This window comes from Mesoplodon bidens (genome assembly GCF_964165515.1).
Source record: "Mesoplodon bidens genome assembly, chromosome: 2".
Taxonomy (NCBI): Eukaryota; Metazoa; Chordata; class Mammalia; order Artiodactyla; family Ziphiidae; genus Mesoplodon; species Mesoplodon bidens.
In genome coordinates this window covers 182,947,016-182,965,859 of record NC_138177.1, presented here as the reverse complement: position 1 = coordinate 182,965,859, position 18,844 = coordinate 182,947,016, and the positions used below count along the sequence as shown (strand labels likewise).

The 18,844-nt window shown below is 52.5% G+C and overlaps 1 protein-coding gene across 2 annotated transcripts in view; it reads left to right on the top strand.

The window, feature by feature from the left end:
• The first annotated feature begins 11,106 nt into the window (after positions 1 to 11,106).
• KCNAB2 (potassium voltage-gated channel subfamily A regulatory beta subunit 2) overlaps positions 11,107 to 18,844 on the top strand; it is a 98,554-nt gene continuing 90,816 nt past the window's right edge. For both annotated transcript variants that reach the window (XM_081225302.1, XM_081225301.1), the window contains exon 1: positions 11,107 to 11,227. The gene's annotated coding sequence lies outside the window, so the exon portion shown is untranslated. The remainder of the gene's footprint in view (positions 11,228 to 18,844) is intronic.

The following is an 18,844-nucleotide window of genomic DNA, read 5'->3' as shown; positions in this document are numbered from 1 at the left end:
AAAAACATCTTTATGGTAACATGTAACAGGTCTACTGTTTTTAAATGAATTAATAACACTGTAGATACTTCTCAATAATAAATATTGGTAGAGATCACTCAAGTTTTAAAGTTATTTGGAGTCCTCAGTCATTTTTTAAAGCATAAAGGGATCTGACACTCAAAAGCTGGAAAAGGGCTGGTCTTCGGGCAGCCGGCCCACCCTCCACGCTCACAGGCTGTGCTGGGAATGCAGGGGGTCTGGGAGGCACGGATGTGACGGGCCCCCGAGATTCTCTCCCACACCCTGTGGGCCTCAGGGCGGGGCCCAGCCCCCCCACTGGAATGCCACTCCCACCCGGCACCCCCTCGGGCAGGCACACCCCTCAGCCTCCAGATCCAGACTGTTATCGTATGAACAGGAAGGCACGCACTTTGGTTAGTTTGGGGTTTTTTCCTTTGTAGGTTATATTTGTCTACTCAATACCCCTTGTTTTGTGGAACGACCCTCCCCAGTTCCGGCCAGAGGGCTTCAGCGACGGTCTCAGAAATGAACCCATGACGCACACTGGGTGTGTCTTCCCTGGGACTCCAGCCACGCCGCCCTCTGGACAGGTTGTCTCTCCCCCAGGCCAGGAGCTGCCCAGGCCAGCCTGGAGCCCCAGGGGCCATCCTGCCACCCCAGGGAGAGCCTAAGGTAAGAGGCCAGCCCAGGGGAGGCTGGTGGAGATGGAGGGTGGTAAGGACGGCCCTGCCGGCAGGACCCAGACCTCCAGGTGGAAGGAGCCTGATGGAAGGCAGCCCCACCCCAACCAGAGCTGAGTTACAGGAGCCGTAAAGGCCTGTGGAGGCCTGTGGCGGCTGAATAATGGCCCCCAAAGATGTCCCCATCCTAATCCTCAGAACCTATGAATATTGGACTTCACGTGGCAAAAGGGACTTTGTGGGTGTGATCAGGTTAAAGACCATGAGATGAGGAGAGTACCCGGATTACGCAGGTGGGCCTGATATCGTCACAAGGGTCCTGATGAGAGAGAGGCAGGCGGGTCAGAGAAAAGGCCAGGCGGGGCAGAAGCGGGAGAGATGTGAAGACGAAGGGAGGGACCGCAAGCCGAGGAATGCAGGCGCCTCTAGAAGCTGGAGAAAGCAAGGAAACCGATTCTCCCTAGAGCCTCCAGAAGGATCACAGCCCTGCCCGCACCTTGACTTTATCCCAGTGAGACTGATTTCGGACTTCTAACCTTCAGAACTGAAAGAAGATAAATTGTTTTCAGTCCCCCAGTTTGTGGTAATTCGTTACAGAAGCCACGGGAATGCATACAGGTGTCCATGACCTGTAAGCAGAAGAGGTCTGACCAACACCCAGCAGGCCTCTGAGCACTTGTCACCTGTCCTGTACTGATCTGCTCACTGGCCCACTGCTTGCAGAAGGGAACCTGCTGTCCTGTGGCCTTGGTACCAGGCTGTCCATCCGGACTCATCAAATTCAACCCTGAAATTTAAGTTTCAGTAAACTTGACTCCCAAACATTTGTTTTTCAGGAAAATGTGCTTTTCTCCTTGACATTACTTATAAAATTGGGAGGTTTATTCTTAGAAAGTGAGTGCATATCTACAGGGAAGCCTTCCTACCTCGGGAGCACAAGCAAAGCACACGCGGGAGGTTCCCTCTGGAAGGGGCCCCAGCAGCCCCACACCCTGCCCCGCAGTGTTTCCCGAGCCCAGGACGCAGCCTCCTTTGCAGGGCGCTCCAGACTTTGCTCCCGTGCCCCGGATTCCTGAGCCAGTACCTCCCCGCACTTCCCTGAGGGAAGTGGGACCCAGCACCACACTTGGCGGGGAGCTGCTGCGGAGCCCTCCCACTACGGTCGCCCGGGCAGGGGACGCACAACAGGATGCCCCAGGCAGCACCAGCAGGAGATGCACCGGCACAAGAGGCAGCTACTCAGAAAGGCAGGCCACCCAAAGTCAAAGAACTGAGACGGGCAGGTGCAAGCAGGTAGCAACGTTCCGAGGGGGTGACGGAAGGGAGCTGACTCCTGAGACACAGGCTCCTGGGGGTGGGAGTCCAGACGGTCCCAGGGGCTCTGGGACACGCAGAGCTCTTGCGTTCCCCCAGCCCCCCACCCAGAACGGCTCTCACCCAGCCCTCACTCCTGTCCACTCCACGCTGCCCTTGCTTCAGTTCCTCCCGGACACCACGCCCGTGCCACCCCCCAGCCCATCAGGCGCACACCCCGGGGTGATTCCTCCTCTTCCTTGAGAAGTCAGAACAGGAGCCCCCAGGAGAGCACCTCCATCTCCCACACAGGACCCTGTCACAGAAGGCACCCCGCTCCACCAGGCTCCACCAGGCTACGTGGTCCCGGTCGCCCTGCAGGACTGAGCTCCATGAGGTCAGGACTAGGCCCTCGGTGAAAACTTTTTTAGTGATTCAGTAAATCATTAAGTTATGCTGTGGAGGAATTAAGAAGGCTGCGGAGGAAGGGCAGAGGGGCCTTTGGGGCTCGATGCACAAAAAAGGGAAAACTGGGAGGGTCCCATGCTTTGAGCCCAAGAGAAGGGTACAGTGGGCTCTCCAGAGGGGTAATAAAGAAAATGCACCAGCTTTTATTGAATCCTTATCATGAGCCAGGCACTCACAAACATCTTCATATTCATTATTCCAGCATCTCCGTAAGGTAAGTACCATTACTGTCTCCATCTTATAGATGTGGAAAGTGAGGCTCAGAGGTTAAACAGCCAGTCACACTCACATCAAAGACATTATAGCCACGCCGGCCCTCTGCCCACCAAGGCCAGGGGAGGCAAAGAAGCAGAGGCCCCGAGGGCAAAGAGAGGCCCTGGTCCAGGACCGGGCTGACCTCCCTCTCCTCTCAGACTTCTGGAAAGTCTTTTGCCCTCCACGTGTCTGTTTCTCATCCACAAAAGGAGTGGCTGTAAAGTTCCCTTGAGGTCTTTGCTTCTGCAGGCCCGGTCAACAAATACTCACCAAGCACTTGTTCTGTCCCAGTACACACACCATGAGGCAGACTGTCAAACGCCCTGTCTTCAAGGATCTAAATATCCAGGGGGACAAAAACAAGGGGGTGGAGATTGGATCAAGATGGCGGCGTAGGACGTGCGCTCACTCCCTCTTGCGAGAGCACCATCATCACAGCTAACTGCTGGACAATCATCGACAGGAAGACACTGGAACTAACCAAAAAAGATACCCCACAACCAAAGACAAAGGAGAAGCCACAATGAGACGGTAGGAGGGGCACAATCACAATAAAATCAAATCCCGTAACTGCTGGGTGGGCGATTCACAAACTGGAGAACACTTATACCACAGAAGTCCACCCACTGGAGTGAAGGTTCTGAGCCCCACGTCAGGCTTCCCAACCTGGGGGTCCGGCAATGGGAGGAGGAATTCCTAGAGAATCAGACTTTGAAGGCTAGCAGGACTTGACTGAAGGACTTTTACAGGACTAGGGGAAACAGAGAGTCCACTCTTGGAGGGCACACACAAAGTAGTGTGCACATGGGGACCCAGGGAAAGGAGCAGTGACCCCATAGGAGACTGAATCAGACCTACATGCTAGTGTTGGAGGGTCTCCTGCCAAGGCAGAGGGTGGCTGTGTCTCACCGTGAGGACAAGGACACTGGCAGCAGTTCTGGGAAGTACTCCTTGGCCTGAGACCTCCTAGAGTCCGCCATCAGCCCCACCAAACAGCCTGTAGACTCCAGTGCTGGGTTGCCTCAAGCCAAACAACCAACAGGGAGGGAACCCAGCCCCACCCATCAGCAGACAAGCAGATTAAAGTTTTACTGAGCTCTGCCCACCAGAGCAACACCCAGCAATAGCCACCACCAGTCCCTCCCATCAGGAAGCTTGCACAAGCCTCTTAGATGGCCTCGTCCACCAGAGGGCAGACAGTAGAAGAAGAACTACAATTCTGGAGCCTGTGGAACAAAAAACACATTCACAGAAAGATAGACAAGATGAAAAGGCAGAGGGCTATGTACCAGATGAAGGAACAAGATAAAACCCCAGAAAAACAATTAAATGAAGTGGAGACAGGCAACCTTCCAGAAAAAGAATTCAGAATAATGATAGCGAAGATGATCCAAGACCTCAGAAAAAGAATGGAGGCAAAGATCGAGAAGATGCAAGAAATGTTTAACAAAGACCTAGAAGAATTAAAGAACAAACAAACAGGGCTTCCCTGGTGGCGCAGTGGTTGAGAGTCCGCCTGCCGATGCAGGGGACACGGGATCGTGCCCCAGTCCAGGAGGATCCCACATGCTGCGGAGCAGCTGGGCCCGTGAGCCATGGTCGCTGAGCCTGCGCGTCCGGAGCCTGTGCTCCGCAACAGGAGAAGCCACAACATTGAGAGGCCCGCGTACAGCAAAAAAAAAAAAAAAAAAAAAAGAACAAACAGAGATGAACAATACAATAACTGAAATGAAAAATACACTAGAAGGAATCAATAGCAGAATAAATGAGGCAGAAGAACGGATAAGTGACCTGGAAGACAGAATGGTGGAAATCACTGCCGGAGAACAGAATAAAGAAAATAAATGAAGACAGCCTTAGAGACCTCTGGGACAACATTAAATGCACCAACATTTGCATTACAGGGGTCCCAGAAGGAGAAGAGAGAGAGAAAGGAACTGAGAAAATATTTGAAGAGATTATACTCGAAAACTTCCTTAACATAGGAAAGGAAATAGCCGCCCAAGTCAAGGAAGCACAGAGAGTCCCAGGCAGGATGAACCCAAGGAGAAACATGCCGAGACACATAGTAACCAAACTGACAAAAATTAAAGACAAAGAAAAATTATTGAAAGCAACAAGGGAAAAAACTATACATAACATACAAGGGAACTCCCGTAAGGTTAACAGCTGATTTCTCAGCAGAAACTCTACAAGCCAGAAGGGAGTGGCATGGTATACTTAAAGCAATGAAAGGGAAGAACCTACAACCAAGATTACTCTACCCAGCAAGATCTCACTCAGATTCGACAGAGCAATCAAAAGCTTTTCAGACAAGCAAAAGCTAAGAGAATTCAGCACCACCAAACCACCTCTACAACAAATACTAAAGGAACTTCTCTAAGTGGGAAACAAAAGAGAAGAAAAGGACCTACAAAAACAAACCCAAAACAATTAAGAAAATGGTCATAGGAACATACATATTGATAATTACCTTAAATGTCAATGGATTAAATGCTCCAACAAAAAGACAAAGGCTCACTGAATGGATACAAAAACAAGACCCGTATATATGCTGTCTATAAAAGACACACTTCAGACCTAGGGACAGATACACATTGAAAGTGAGGGGATGGATAAAGATATTCCATGCAAATGGAAATCAAAAGAAAGCTGGAGTAGCAATATTCATATCAGATAAAATAGACTTTAAAATACAGTATGTTGGGCTTCCCTGGTGGTGCAGTGGTTGGGAGTCCGTCTGCCGATGCAGGGGACATGGGCTCGTGCCACGGTCCGGGAAGATCCCGCGTGCCGCGGAGTGGCTGGGCCCGTGAGCCATGGCCGCTGAGCCTGCGCATCGGAGCCTGTGCTCCGCAACGGGAGAGGCCACAGCGGTGAGAGGCCCGCGTACCGTTAAAAAAAAAAAAAAAAATACAGTATGTTATAAGAGACAAGGAAGGACACTATGTAATGATCAAGGGATCAATACAAGAAGAAGATATAACAATTATAAATATATATGCACCCAACATAGGAGCACCTCAATACATAAGGCAAATGCTAACAGCTATAAAAGAGGAAGTTGATGGTAACACAATAATAGTGGGGGACTTTAACACCTCACTTACACCAATGGACAGATCATCCACACAGAAAATTAATAAGGAAACACAAGATTTAAATGACACAATAGACCAAATAGACTTGAGTTATATTTATAGGACATGCCATCCGAAAAAAGCAGATTACACTTTCTTCTCAAGTGCACACAGAACATTCTCCAGAATAAATCACATCTTGGGTCACAAATCAAGCCTCAGATAATTTAAGAAAATTGCAATTGTATCAAGCATCTTTTGCAACCACAACACTATGAGATTAGAACTCAATTACAGGAAAAAAACAGTAACAAACACATGGAGGCTAAACAATACACTACTAAATAACGAAGAGATCACTGAAGAAATCAAAGAGAAAATCAAAAAATACCCGGAGATAAATGACAACGAAAACACAACTGTGAGATGCAGCAAAAGCAGTTCTAAGAGGGAAGCTTATAGCAATACAATCCTACCTCAAGAAACAAGAAAAAAATCTCAAACAATCTAACCTTACACCTAAAAGAACTAGAGAAAGAACAAACAAAACCCAAAGTTAGTAGAAGGAAAGAAATCATAAAGATCAGAGCAGAAATAAATGAAATAGAAACAAAGAAAACAATAGCAAAGATCAATAAAACTAAAAGCTGGTTCTTTGAGAAGATAAACAAAATTGATAAACCTTTAGCCAGACTCATCAAGAAAAAGAGGAAGAGGACTCAAATCAATAAAATTAGAAATGAAAAAGAAGTTACAACAGACACCAAAGAAATACAGAGCATCATAAGAGACTAGTACAAGCAACTCTATGCCAATAAAATGGACAACCTGGAAGAAACTGACAAATTCTTAGAAAGGTACAACCTTCCAAGACTGAACCAGGTAGAAATAGAAAATATGAACAGACCAATCACAAGTAATAAAATTGAAACTGTGATTAAAAATCTTCCAACAAACAGAAGTCCGGGACCAGATGGCTTCACAGGTGAATTCTATCAAACATTTACATAAGAGTTAACACCTACCCTTCTCAAACTCTTCCAAAAAATCGCAGAGGAAGGAACACTCCCAAACTCATTCTACAAGGCCACCATCACCCTGATACCAAAAACAGACAAGGATACTACAAAAAAAGAAAATTACAGACCAATATCACTGATGAATATAGATGCAAAAATTCCAAACAAAATACTAGCAAACAGAATCCAACAGCACATTAAAAGGATCATACACCATGATCAAGTGGGATTTATCCCAGGGATGCAAGTATTCTTCAATATGTGCAAATCAATCAATGTGATACACCATATTAACAAATTGAAGAATAAAAACCATTTGATCAGCTCAAAAGATGCGGAAAAAGCTTTTGACAAAATTCAACACCCATTTATGATAAAAACTCTCCAGGAAGTGGGCATAGAGGGAAACTACCTCAACATAATAAAGGCCATATATGACAAACCCATAGCAAACATCACTCTCAATGGTGACAAACTGAAAGCATTTATCTAAGATCAGGAACAAGAAAAGGATGTCCACTCTCGTCACTATTATTCAACATAATATTGGAAGCCCTAGTCATGGCAATCAGAGAAGAAAAAGAAATGAAAGGAATACAAATTGGAAAAGAAGAAGTAAAACTGTCACTGTTTGCAAATGACATGACACTATACACAGATAATCCTAAAGGTGCCACCAGAAAACTACTAGAGCCAATCAATGAATTTGGTAAAGCTGCAGGATACAATATTAATGCACAGAAGTCTCTTGAATCCCTTACACTAACAATCAGAAAGATCAGAAAGAGAAATTAAGGAAACAATCCCATTCACCATTGCAACAAAAAGAATAAAATACCTAGGAATAAACCTACCTAAGGAGGTAAAAGATCTGTACTCAGAAAACTATAAAACACTGATGACAGAAATCAAAGATGACACAAACAGATGGAGAGATATACCATGTTCTTGGATTGGAAGAATCAATACTGTGAAAATGACTATACTACCCAAAGCAATCTACAGAGTCAGTGCAATCCCTATCAAATTACCAATGGCATTTTTTACAGAACTAGAAAAAAAATCTTAAAATTTGTATGGAGACACAGAAGACCCCAAATAGCCAAAACAATCTTGAGGGAAAAAACATGGAGCTGGAGGAATCAGACTCCCTGACTTCAGACTATACTACAAAGCTACAGTAATGAAGACAATATGGTACTGGCACAAAAACAGAAATACAGATCAATGGAACTGGATAGAAAGCCCAGAGAGAAACTCACGCACCTATGCTCAACTAATCTATGACAACAGAGGCAAGGATATACAATGGAGAAATGACAGTCTCTTCAATAAATGATGCTGGGAAAACGGGACAGCTACATGTAAAAGAATGAAATTAGAACACTCCCTAACACCATACACAAAAATAAACTCAAAATGGATTAAAGACCTAAATGTAAGACGAGACACTATAAAATTCTTAGAGGAAAACATAGGAAGGACACCCTCTGACATAAATTGCAGCAAGATCTTTTTGACCCACCTCCTAGAGTAATGGAAATAAAAACAAAAATAAACAAATGGGACCTCATGAAACTTAAAAGCTTTTGCACAGCAAAGGAAACAATAAACAAGATGAAAAGACAACCCTCAGAATGGGAGAAAATATTTGCAAACAAATCAACAGACAAACAATTAATCTCCAAAACAGATAAAGAACTCATGCAGCTCAATATTAAAAAAACAAACAACCCAATCAAAAAATGGGCAGAAGACCTAAATAGACATTTTTCCAAAGAAGACATACAGATGGCCAAGAGGCACATGAAAAGCTGCTCAACATCACTAATTATTAGAGAAATGCAAATCAAAACTACAATGAGGTATCACCTCACATCAGTTAGAATGGGCATCATCAGAAAATCTACAAACAACAAATGCTGGAGAGGGTGTGAAGAAAAGGCAACCCTCTTGCACTGCTGGTGGGAATGTAAACTGAAACAGCCACTATGGAGAACAGTATGGAGGTTCCTTAAAAAAATAAAAATAGAACTACCACATGACCCAGTAATCCCACTACTGGGCATATACCCAGAGAAAACCATAATTCAAAAAGACACATGCACCCCAGTGTTCATTGCAGCACTATTTACAATAGCCAGGTCATGGAAGCAACCTAAATGCCCATTAACAGACGAAATGATAGAGAAGATGTGGTACACATAGACAATGGAATATTACTCAGCCATGAAAAGGAACGAAATTGGGTCACTTGTAGAGACGTGGATGGACCTAGAGACTGTCATACAGAGTGAAGTAAGGCAGAAAGAGAAAAACAAATATCATACATTAATGCATATATGTGGAACCTAGAAAAATGGTACAGATGAACCAGTTTGCAGGGCAGAAATAGAGACACAGATGTAGAGAACAAACGTATGGACACCAAGAAGGGAAAGCAGGGGCAGGGTGGGGGGATGGTGGGATGAATTGGGAGATTGGGATTGATGTATACACACTAATATATATGTAATAGACTAATAAGAACCTGCTGTATAAAAAATAATAATAAAATAAAAATTTAAAAATTTTAAAAACAAGAGGGCAAGTGGGAGCAGCACACAGAAGACAAGCCTGATCCAGACTCCTTTCTTTGGCGGGGGAGGGAGGGTAGAGAAGAGGAGGGAATCCGGGTGCTGAAGTGCTAGGCTGGGTTGATGTCTCACAAGCAGTGGTTCACCAAGGCAAGGGAGGAGCAGGAACCCGGGTCACAGGGAAGCTTCCCTCCCAGAAGTGAACAAAATCTGGAATGCCTGAGACCTGAAAGCTTTGGGGAGCTTTTTTGAGAATAAGTAGAGGTCTACTTAAGCACTGCCTGGAATTCCTCATTCAAGGAATAGTCTTTGAGTACCTACCACGTGCCAGGCCCTGGAGAAACCGTCCTGCCCTCGAGGAATGTATCTGGAGAGAGGAAGAAAGACAGGATGCAAGTTAGCACACAAAGGAGGTGGCTGTGACCTCTGAAAATCAGAGGACCGGAGGGTGTAGTGAGCTGTGATGAAGACCTGGGCGGGAACTGGGGGCGACTATCCACAATCATCTAAAGGACACCTTTTCCAACTACACAAGCTTGGGAGGCCAGACTTCCTTCGTATGCTTCAACCCAAGTGACACAGTGCAACACTGAGAAGGCATCTGTCTTCTAGGGAGACAGGCATGGAAGAGAGATGCAAAGGTGGTGCCTCTGAGTCTGAAGAAGCGAGCAGGAGACCCAGCACTGGGGTCTCGAGAAGGGCCGAGGTGGGGTGCTCGGAAGCGGTCAGGAGGTCGGTGGGCTGGACAGCGGAGGGGAAGGTGGGAGCAGCTCCAGGGGAGGCCGCAGGCAGGCAGGGTTATCAAGGCAGGGCCTCCTGCGAGGGTCAGGGAGTCTCCAGAACTCCACTGGGCGGCGGCGCTGGGACGGGTCGGCAGGGCCAGCGGGGGACAGGCACCCAGTGGGGACAGACAAAGCAGGGGTCCCCGGCAGGGGTCCGACGGGGAAAAGGGGAGGGCCAACGTCGCGGTCTCAGCACAGCCCAGGCCGGCGGCACCGCTCTCGCCTTAAGCAGGAGGGCTGCAAGGGGGCGCAGGATCTATGGACAGAGTACTGAGGTTGAGCCCCAAGAAGCCCCAAGCCTGCGGCTCCGGCCGCACCAAGTGTCACGGCGGGGGGAAGGAGGTGCGACCGACGCGGGCACAGCCCCGCGCCCGCCCGGCCGCCGCGCCCCGCAGGTACCGGGCCCCGGAGAAAGATGCACGGAGCACCCCCACCCCGGGCCCGAGGCCCTGACCCGCTCGGCGGTCCCCGCGCCTCTGGGCCGCGTCCAACCTCCCCCGCGGAGCCAGGCAACGTGGTTCCGCCCGCGGCGGGCAGTGTTACCTAGGAGACGGGCCTGCAGCTGCCACACCCGCCCCGGGGCGTCGAGCCCCAAGTTTTCGAGGATGTGCCCCTCGGATGGATCCAGAGGCCCGGCGGGCGGCCGGTGCCCACCGGAGCCGCAGGCCTTGCGGTCCGAGGACCGGCCGAGGGGCACCCGACCCGCTGCCACCCGCCCGAGGAGCCTCGGAAGGGAAAGAACCCGCACCCCGACCTTCGCGTCAGCAGCACCGTGGGACCAATCAGAGCCCAAGCCCAGGGGATCCGCTCCGGGAGCGCCAGCCAATAGGCGCGGCGGCGGGCCCGTTCTGATTTGCATGGTCGGCGATCCATCTGCCAATAGAATGTGACTGGCGTGAAGACCAGCCAATGAGAAGCTGGCAGAGGCGTGGCCCCGGGCGTCCCACGAGGTGAAGATGCTGCGGGCGGAACCTGGTGGAGCTAGTGGGATTCGGGGGCGCTAAAGTCGCAGGGACAGGGCGGGAAGGAAGATCCGGAGCGGGGCAGAGGATCCGGAGCTGGAGCCCCCAGGTGAGTGCAGGGGGAGACCCCGGCCGTCCGCGCAGTACACGGCCGTGCGCCGTGTAAGCGGCGGCGGGCACCCGCGAGGCCCGCGCTGACTCTCCATCTCCTTTCCCCCAGCGCGTCCCCGCGCCCGCCTCCGTCCTCACCTCCTCTCCAGCCGGCTTGCCTCCTTCTCTATCATCTCCCTTCCCCCATCCTGTCCTCCCTTGCCTGCCCTATCTGCCAACCCGCCCGACCTTTTAGCTCCCATCCCCGACCCCTGCCCCAAACTTCATCCTTCCCCTCGTCCCGTCTCTGCCCCCTCCTTTTCCCGCAGCCTCGCCTCCCCCTCCCCCATCCCCCTTTCAGCGCAGCCCCATCGGAGCTCTCCTGGTCCCGGTCCTCCCCATCTCTCTCCTTGTTGCTCCTGAAGGCTCATCCTGCCTTTCCTTCCAGGTCCCTGGCCCCATCTTCCCACATATTCTGCTCCCAATCGCTACATCTCTCCCCGTGGGCGCCCTCTCTGCACCTTGCCTTGCTCCCCAGGACCTTGGCATTCCCCTCCTGCACCAGTTCATCTGGCTGCCTGCACACCCCACCCCACCCCGGTCCTTATACCCCTGCCCCCTCTTCAGCTTCTCTTCGCTCCCCACCTCCCCTACCTGCTCCTGCAGGACGCAGGACGCAGAGACCCAGCTGCTGCACCGCTTCCTGCTGCAGTAGCAGTCCTGTACCTGCCCACCTTCCCACCCTCCCACCCAGGCAGCCTACCCTGTCTCTGCTCCTCCTGGCATTTGTCTGGGGGCTCCTTTAGGGTCTACGCTTTGTCTAGAGCGGCCTGGGGGGGCTCCAGGTGAGAAGCCACTTAGCACCCTTTCCTGCCTTCCTCCCTAGCCACCGGCTCCCTTCCCACCCCACCCCCACTTTCCTACTCAGCTTACTTTGTGATTCAGCATTTTTGGGGTTGGTAACTTTCTTTGCCTCCTGGCATGACAGGGACCTGGTTGTGGGGCCGTAGGCAGGGGGGTCTTGACCCTGCAGTTAGAGGGGCCACCTTAGGGAACAGTTCTGAGCTGCCTGGTGGGGACAGGGTTGGGGAATGGGAACTCACCAGTGGGGGCTGCCCTTTCTTTTCTTTCACTTGTCTGCCCTGTGTTGAAATGCATCCAAGGGGAGATGACATAAGTAATAGCTCTTGGGGAAATGGGCTATTAGCATTTATGGAAATTAATACTTCCACATCCGAGGAGCAAGGACACCAAGTTCAGGCCACAGCTGTCCCACTGCCTGTCGTTTCAGGATTTCTTCTTTCTCTGCAACTTCTCCCCCTCAAAAAACGCCTTCCAATGCCAAGAGCAAGCTCCTGCTCTGCAAACAAAACCGCATTCAGGCCCCACGTTGCAGGGTTTGGGGACCTGAGTGTGGAGAGTTGCACCTGCCCTCCTGATTGTTGGTTGGCGTTTGCATCTACCTGCAGACCCCAGGCTTGTGTGTGGTTCTTGGGGTCCTTCCCCTGTGCTATCACAAAGGGGGCCCAGAGGGCATTGGCTCCCTGGGTCCTGTCCATCAGGAACGCTCTCCAAGGCCACACCCGGCCTCAATGACATTGAGGGTGTTCAGGCTAGTTTCCCCATTCCTACCTCGAAAGCAGCCTGCTGGAGGCTCCCCTAGAAAACCGAGGTCCTGTTCCTTGTGCCTCTTTGTGCTGTGCCAGTGGACACACAGTGTGGGGACTGAACCAGGGCACAGGGGGAGGGAGGGTCACGAACAGTGTGAAACTGGGTCTCCTGCTCAACCCTTTTGGGTCTGGACATGGCGCCTGGACGGGAATGAATGGGCGTGAAAGCAGTTGCACACAGGAGGTGTGGCAAGACGGACACTACTGCTCGTCTGGTGAGGGTCACAGGCCGAGGCTCTGGGGGATGGAGGGGTGAGCAAGCTCTGGGGTGGGGCCGATTGAGACGCTTCACACCATGGGGCTGGCTTTCTTTCCTTTTTCAATGATCTTCTAAGCCCCAAATGATTCAGGAGGAAGTGACTGGCACAAGTTTTGGTTTGACAGTTTCCGGTAAGGGAGGGGCGCCTCCTCTCGACTTTCCTGTTTGTCGGTGATGGGCCCGTGGCAACTGGGCAGCACGCATGTGGCGAAGGAAGGCCTCCTCCACTGCTGGAACCCAGGGGAACGAACGTGTGTGGCTTCCCAGGACTCTGGCTAGAAGGAGCGTGTATCTAGTCCTTGACCTTCACTTCTCCATGACCTTCGCTTCACCCAAGGTCCCAGAGCCAGAGCCATTTCCTGGAGTCCCTTAATGATAGGCAGAGCAGTGGCAGTGCAGGCAACATTCGGGGAGGACCGTCTCTGAAGGTGTCCAGGGCCAGAGGCCCCTCCTCTCCCCTTTCTGCCGCCAGGGGGTCCTGCCTCCTAGAGGCGAGCACACTAGAGCTACAAGGGATTGGGCATCTTCCCCTTTGGAGGACGCAACGGAAGCCTTGGCAAAGTGAGAGACTTCTCCAAGGTCACTCAGAGGTGAGCCGCGTCAGGCCCCGTGCCTCCCACCAGTCTGAGCCAGGTCACTTCCTTGGTTCTGCCCTTGGAGGAAACCAGCACCCCCCCCATGGACATGCCAACCACCAGCTCTAGCCACCCTTCAGGACGCACTTGTGAGATGGTGCTGACACACGTGGAGGAAACGGCACCCCGGGTGCGTCTGAGTCACTGGGGCTGTCAGGGGTGGGAGATGCTACGACCACAGAGAGTTCTCGGTGACAGCATGCTGCCCGGCCTGGCAGCTCCCCAGAGCCAGGGCCCTGTGGTTCCAAAGATGTCATCAAAGAGATGGCAAGGGCCGAGCCGCCGGGTGAGATGAAAGGGAAGAAGGGACTCTGTGCCTTGACCTTGCTTCGCTGCGGGTCCTTGTAAATAACCCTGAACAGCCCTGCGAGGGAGGCTGCCTAGCCTGGATGGGAAACAGGCACAGAGCGGTGGTGAGATGGACCCGGCCTCCTGGATTCTGTTCCCACTGCGCCTGGCCCCCTCCAGCCCATCAGCAAGTGCCGGAAATCCTTACCCCCCGGAGATGCGTCTCCTCCAATGTGCAGGAGGGTCAGGTTCAATCCCAGCTCCCAAGGGACATGGAAGTTGCCTTTCTCATGATGGGAAGCCCAGCATGCTCAGCCCTCCACCCACAGCATGTCCCCCCTTTCTTTGGGGTGACTCGGAGGAAATGTGGTCCTTGGCTCAGCCAGCACAGAGGAGAAAAAGGGACAGGGCCTCCCCAGGAGAAAACACACAAGGGGGCAGGTGGGGACATGACCCGACAGGTCATCGGGTCACTGGGTGGGGGGAGGGGGCTCTTCAAGCTTTCAATCCGGCCTGGGCTTGGCGAGAACATGAGTCTCCCTGCCCGAGCGGACTTGAGCAGCTGTTGGGTCTTCTTACCCTTTGCCACATCCCGCGGGGCTAAAACAGGGCTAGCCTTCCTCTCCCTCTACACTGAGGGATGCACTCTGGGCCCGGCCCCCTGAGCTGAAGTGTGCCCTGCACCCGCACACTTTCTAACTCATAGCACAGAGGACAGGGTCTCAGGAGGTCACCCCCTACTCCACCAAGTGGCCAGGTGGTTAGCCCTGGAGACCCGGTGTCCACGGGCTTGTATGTGTCCCTCATCCTATTTCACCCACATCCCTGGCACCTGCCTGCCTTGAACTTCCTCATTGCAGTCAACCTCTCTTCCCTCTAGCCACAGCACACAGGCTCATGCAGAACTGACTGTCTTAATGCCACACAGGGTCCAGATTCAATAGGACTGGGAAAGGCGGAAAAGCGGAGATGGGCTGGGGATGCCTCCCTCAGCTTCACACCTGTGCTGCAGGCCCGGTAGGGAACTTTTCCCCACCAGGGTCTTGAGCCCTCTTAGGGGGTTTTCCCCACCTAACGTGATCTTGAACTTGAGCCCCAGCTGCTGAGTGGCTGAGATTCATCATCCAACTCAACGGTTGAAAGCCAAGTGTATGTTTCTCCTTCTCAGATCCCTGCACTGGGTTCAAAACAAACCAGCAAACCGTTCGTCGTCGGGCTAGTTTCCCCAGTAAGCGAGCGACATCTTGGGTCCCGCAGACACTGGGTCTTGTCCGCAGGGCCCTCTGTCTGGGGTCTTGGCCCATGGCCCCCAGTGGAGAACTAGCTCTCTGAATGTCCGGTTCTTACTCTCCCAGCCGCTTGGCCCTGTACTTGTGTCTCCCTTTTTCGGCGTTGGTAAAATGAGGCAAGTAGAGGCATACGGACAGTCCCTGGCCCAGGGCGGGCTCTCCATCAGCTTCCCAGCCTCTGTGTCCAGTCATAGACTGAGCACAAACCTTTACTCTGCCTGGAGCCCAGGTGGCTCCCGGGAAAGCTCAAGCAAAGTGACTCAGGTCCCCTTCTGAGTCATTTCATGAGCCCACGTGGGGCTCCTCAGAGGGGCTGGGTGCTCCCGGGGAACAGCCTGGGAGAACCCAGCTGGTGGCTTTCGTGGAGGAAGGAGGTGGGGAGCCTGTTGCTGTCTCTGCAGATCATGGCCTCCCAGTGAGTGGAGGGACACGGCTTGCCCTGTCCTCCCAACCCCAGGCCTCCTGGAGGGCCGGGTGCGCAAGCCTGCGGGGCATCCGTCTGCCCGCCTACCCCCCTGTACAGTAGCCCGTGGGGGCTGCAGAGCCCCACCCCAGGCACGCCCACCCTCTGCAGCACAGCATGTTTTCATTTTCCATCCTTCAGCAGCTTTACGATCTCTCAGAGTGAACTGCAACCTGATGTCCACAAGCTGTCAAATACAGCCCAGGGCAGAAGGAGCTAGAAATCTGCCTGGGAACCTTGCCTTCCCGAGCGCTCTGTGGTGGCAGGGTCTCTGTGGAAACAGTGTCCTACCTGCCCCTTCTGGATGGAGGAGACTCAGAAATAACTAGCACAAGGAATTTAAACCTATAAAGGTATTTAAACCACAAGGTATTTAAACCTATAAATACCGCCGACTGGGAAAACCCTCTGCAGCAGACATTTGAAAGGCCAAGGGTGAGCAAGACCCACCTAACCTAACCACAGACCAGGAACCATCAGAGAAGCTTCTGCTGATAGAAGAGAGATGCGGGGCAGGTGGGGTTGATATTTGACCCAGACCCTGAAAGAAGGCAGGGTTGTGATAGAAAAACTGGGAAAGGACTGGCCTGGAGAGAGCCCTGCATGGGCCAGGCCCCGGAGGGAGGATCAGGGGGTTGGACAGTGGCCGAGGCCCAGGGGGAGCACAGGTGGGACATGAATATGGGAGTCGTCGAGGGGGAGCAGGAACTGGGATCTGGGAGACCAGCCGTCAGACCCCTGGGGGTTTTGGAGCCAGCAGTGACATGTCCACACCGGGATGAAGGAGGCAGATGTGTCTGCAGTGTGGGGTGAGGACCATGTGTGATGGCAGGGGAGATCGCGTGTCATCCTAAAGAGAGACTGTTATCTGTGTTGTGTGCTGCTGTAGGCCCAGCATGGCGCACAGAGTGGGACCCCGTAAATATGTCTCAAGCAGATGAATAGAATGAGTAGGCAGGAGAGCATCACAGCAGAGCTGCTGTGGAGCCGGGTGGCAATGGGATGCGGGCAGTAAGGGGAGCCCCGGGTCCCCTTTTCATCGCTGGGTCTGCTCGGGCTACATCCTGCTGACCCTGCCTCGTTGGGTCCAAGGTCTTTGCCTCGGCCAGTCATGGCTGTGGGCATCGAGAGGGACAGCCATGGGTTCAAATGGGGCTCAAACCAGAGGTGATTGCCAACCCCCCACCAGTCACAGCTTCAGCAGTAGACAAGGTCACCCAGGAGGTGAGGCCAAGAGTAAAGGGGGCAGAAGACGGAGCCCAGGGAGTGGCCGTGAGTGCAGGGTTTGAGAGGGAAGGGGAAGATCAAGACAGGAGGAAACCCTGGGTTATCCTGGAGCCCAGTCAGAGAGGGAGACAGAAGATGGGGGCACGTGTCCGCTGCAGGAGGTAGAAGGTGGGGGCAGGTGTCCGCTGCATCAGGCGGGCCCCACGCTGCTGGGGCCACAGTCTCTGCCAAGAGGGGAGGCAACAGAGCTGTCCCCCCATAACAGGTGCATGTGCCGCATCTTTGCCCTGTTCTGTGTCCACTCCTTCAATTCAAGGAGCTGCCATTGTCCGCATTTTACTGGTGCAGAAACAGGCACTGAAAGCCAAGGTGACTATCCTCAGGTCACAGAGCACTAACAAGGAGTCAAGATCTGAACCCCGGCTGTTGGGTGCCAACGCCCGCCCTCCTGACCTTTGCATTCTGCTGCCTAAATGTCTCTTGAGAAATGTGACAGTGAAAGAAGTAAGGGAGGCGAGAGGGGGCGCGCTCATGGGGTTAGCAGGCCGGTGGGAAGAAAAGTCACTTTTCTGCTTAACCGCGCATCCTCAATCTCCATGGTGCGTGATTCTGTGTCCTGCCCTAATGGGGACATTTCTGGGGTCACCTGTGAACTGCGGGACTCATCCTTCCAGCTTCATGGATGGCTCTGCATATGATGCAACTGCAGAGGATAAGAATGCGGAGGTTGCGGTGGCCCCGGTGGTGCCAGGGAGTCCTGAGCCCTGGGGCACACATCGGGGTCACAGGGGGCAGTGCCTGAAAACAACCCCTGTGGGTCCTGGTGCAGCTCAGCAGCCACTGGCCCGGGGTTCCAAGTCCACACTTTGAGAAACACTCCCCAGTTTGTCATAAACTTTCCCATTTCCACTTCGTAAAGCAGCACCCAGGGAAACACGCCTTGATCATTGGAAGCTCTGCTGAGCAAGCCTTCCTGGGGCTTCTTCAACACTGGAACGTAGGAAGCCCTTGTTCTACTGGGCGACCTGCTACGCTTTTGTCAGCTTCGAATCCCGAATCCAGCTTTAATCCCGCCGGGGGTGGGGAGATGCTGGTTTTAGTGGTGCCCCAGTGCTCCTGGAATGAGGTTTGGTCAGGATGCTGACTCTCTGAGCACCTGCCCCGTGTAACAGAAGTGGGCATCCCTCCCAGGAGCCAGCCTGTCACTTGGGACTGAACCTGTGGCATCTCCCCTCCCCCTCTCATGAGCCCCCACCTCTGCTCAGTGGCTCCCTCACCCCTCGGGGAGCGTTGCCTTTGACTCTCACTGAGGAGAAGGATTTTTGTCACCCAGCTTAGGCTGCCCGGAGCCATCTCTGTCCCTTTGCTCTTGCCAAGATCATGCGATGCCCGGAATAGGGATTGCAAATCCCAAACAAAAACATTGCTCCCTTTCTGTAGGGGCACAGGCGCTGGGGACACCTCCTTGCTTGTACCCGCCCATGTCCTGCCCAGGACACATCAGAGGCTCCAGGGATGCTACTGGGGATGCTACCACACTCCCTCTTCATCCCGAAGGATGGGTTTGGGAAAGGCCTCTGACGGCTCGTGGGACAGCTCCTATGGGTAAATGTGGACCCACGTCCTAAATAAAGAGCCTGTTCAGATGAGACTCATTGGCCACCCTGGGCCCGATGTCGCAACTCGAGGGACGGTGGTTGATTGTAGGAGCGACCCTGCTCCTGCTCTGGCTTTGTGCAGCTGCGGCCATGCTGCACGTCACCCCTTCCTTCACTGACCCGAGAAGCCGGGGGGTAGACGAGGCC